This window comes from Eucyclogobius newberryi, unplaced genomic scaffold (genome assembly GCF_026437365.1).
Source record: "Eucyclogobius newberryi isolate DKJ021-1_F unplaced genomic scaffold, fEucNew1.0.hap1 SCAF_286, whole genome shotgun sequence".
Classification (NCBI taxonomy): domain Eukaryota; kingdom Metazoa; phylum Chordata; class Actinopteri; order Gobiiformes; family Gobiidae; genus Eucyclogobius; species Eucyclogobius newberryi.
The window spans coordinates 65,001-67,500 of NW_027315930.1; the positions used below are offsets into that span (position 1 = coordinate 65,001).

The 2,500-nt window shown below is 44.4% G+C and overlaps 1 protein-coding gene across 1 annotated transcript in view; it reads left to right on the forward strand.

Annotated features, from left to right (window-relative positions):
- LOC140373034 (DNA-binding protein SATB1-like) overlaps positions 1–2,500 on the forward strand; it is a gene marked incomplete at its 3' end in the record, with an annotated part of 91,700 nt that overhangs the window by 60,170 nt on the left and 29,030 nt on the right. The window lies entirely within an intron of this gene.

Here is a 2,500-nt window from a genome sequence, read left to right on the forward strand (position 1 = left end):
TTACCAAATTTGACCAAATGGTGAAGCTAAAATAAAGCTGCTTTAGGGAATCCTGAGTATTTTTACTACTAACTAACTAACAAACTACCTCATTAACCAATTAAATATGTTTTCCTACCAGCACACTACATTTACATTTTCCTGTGCCATTTTGATGTAATTGCTGCTGTTTGAGTCATAAAACCTCTTTTCTCAGCTCATGACATGTTTTATAGTCTGTGAACAATACAGATAACAATTCTTCAATAATGATGATTATCTCTATAATCGATTCGCTGTGATTCATTGATTGGCTTGTTTCATCTGAGGGTCTTGTACTGTGTGCAGCCACACACTCTGTATATACATGTATACATATATACATGTATATATATACTTTTGCAGGGTCTAAATGGTTGGAACATTTGGAATCAAAGATCTCAACACAGATCTTCTTTGACCCGTCATCGAGCTTCACGACATTGCTTCTATTTATCTGTCTTTCTAATTATTGTTCAACTGGAGTGAGAGCGATTTCACTTCAGCTGCATTTGGTCCATACAAATTGCATATTTTAAAATTTTCACTAAATTTTCATTAGACTTTCTTGGCTCCAGAATGTATCTTGGCAGCACAATGCAATCAATTCAAATGGGATTCAAAAATTAATCCTCACCCGGCGAATATTGCTCGGCTGTTTTGTTCTAATTCGCGTACACATAGATTTCCCAGAACAGCCATCAAACCGTTCCAGAATGTTCCTCCGTATATGTATCGTCATCATATTCTAAACATCTATACAGCGCAGTCTCATTTCGGTTCGATCTGGTAACACAAAAATCAGCATCGCGCGTGGTAATTACTGTGCTAATTACAAGCCGCTCTCACTCTGGCGTCGGCCCCGTGCCAGGAAGCAGAGGTGCGGCAGAACGTATGGCCATTGTTAGCTCCAAGTCTGGCTCGCTCCCAGCGCCGTCGTCGGGTCGCTTTTGTCTTCTCCACGACCTCTGCCGCATCCTCCACCGCCGAGCCCGCCGCCGCCGAGCCCGCCGCCGCCGAGCCCGCCGCCGCCGAGCCCGCCGCCGTCGAGCCCGCCGCCGCCGAGCCCGCCGCCGCCGAGCCCGCCGCCGTCGAGCCCGCCGCCGTAGAGCCCGCCGAGCTCGCCGCCACCGAGCTCACGTATGTTCTTTGGTGTGTTTGTAACCCCACCGGAGGAGAAGGATCTAGAGCCGGCAAAACCAGGCATCTCGGTGTGAATAGAATCAAAAATAACTCAGGCGTCCTAGAAAAGACCTTGTATATTTTTGACCAGCACTTGAAATATACATGGAATTCCAAATTTGGTCTTTTCCTTACGGGCGTCACTACCTCGAATGAATGATGAGAATGGATTCGAGTCATGCCTATTTCATCAACAGACACAATAATGTGGTAGGAAGCCGTGTAGGAGAGTTAATACCATATTAAAACGGTAATAGGACTTGCTGTTACCGTTAGATACCCAAAGCCCAGCGGCGTTAACAGGCAGATGTCTCTTTATGGTGGTGTAACTGTAAACAGCCATAGCATGAGCAGAATGAATAAGACTCTGCTCTCGAGAAGCCATTTTGTACACAACACATTCAACTGTACACTTGTACAAGTGTGCGCACTAGAAACCAGAGATCTTGACACAAATAACTGTTGCTTTGGTTTGTTAGCTAAGCAAGAAAGTTACATTTACTCTTCTTCTTTCTAGAACCAATTCCTTCTACAAAAAAAGAGTATACTTTGAATCCAAGTTGCTTTATTGTAACAGATACTACTTTGCTATGTATTTGTTGCTTTTGTTTTGCTCGTAAAATGTGGGTTAAAGGGGACATATTATGTCAAATTAGCTTTATTGAGCCTTTAACTGCGTTACACCAGTGTTTCATTAGTTTACTGTAGTTCGATTCTTCTTTTTGCATGTTTGAGTAATCCTGTATTGTCCTGTTTTCACCTACTCCCTATCCCCGCCCACATCCTGTACTTAGTTGTAGAGTTTAGAGTCCCACGTTCCCGCTGTGTTGTTGAGTTCTTTTTCTCTCGACACAAACTGTGCGTGAATCAAAATGGACAGACAAACGTCCGAGGAGCGGAGGAAAAGAGCCAGGGAGAGTCAGATAATATGGGCCAGGGAGAGTCAGATAATGTGGGCCAGGGAGAGTCAGATAATGTGGGCCAGGGAGAGTCAGATAATGTGGGCCAGGGAGAGTCAGATAATGTGGGCCAGGGAGAGTCAGATAATGTGGGCCAGGGAGAGTCAGATAATTTGAGACAGGGAGAGTCAGATAATGTGGGCCAGGGCCAGTGGAATCTGGTGCCAGAGATACGCAGATACTACATGAAGCCCTCTCAGGCGCTCTTATTCTGCCAATCAAACTGCAGGGAATGAATAAACTCAGTTAACTTAACGTAACTCTGGTTCTATGAGACATTTTGGGACACTTTGTCCTTTTTGGGCCCGTTCTAAACTCAAATTAGTTGTAATTATTTGATG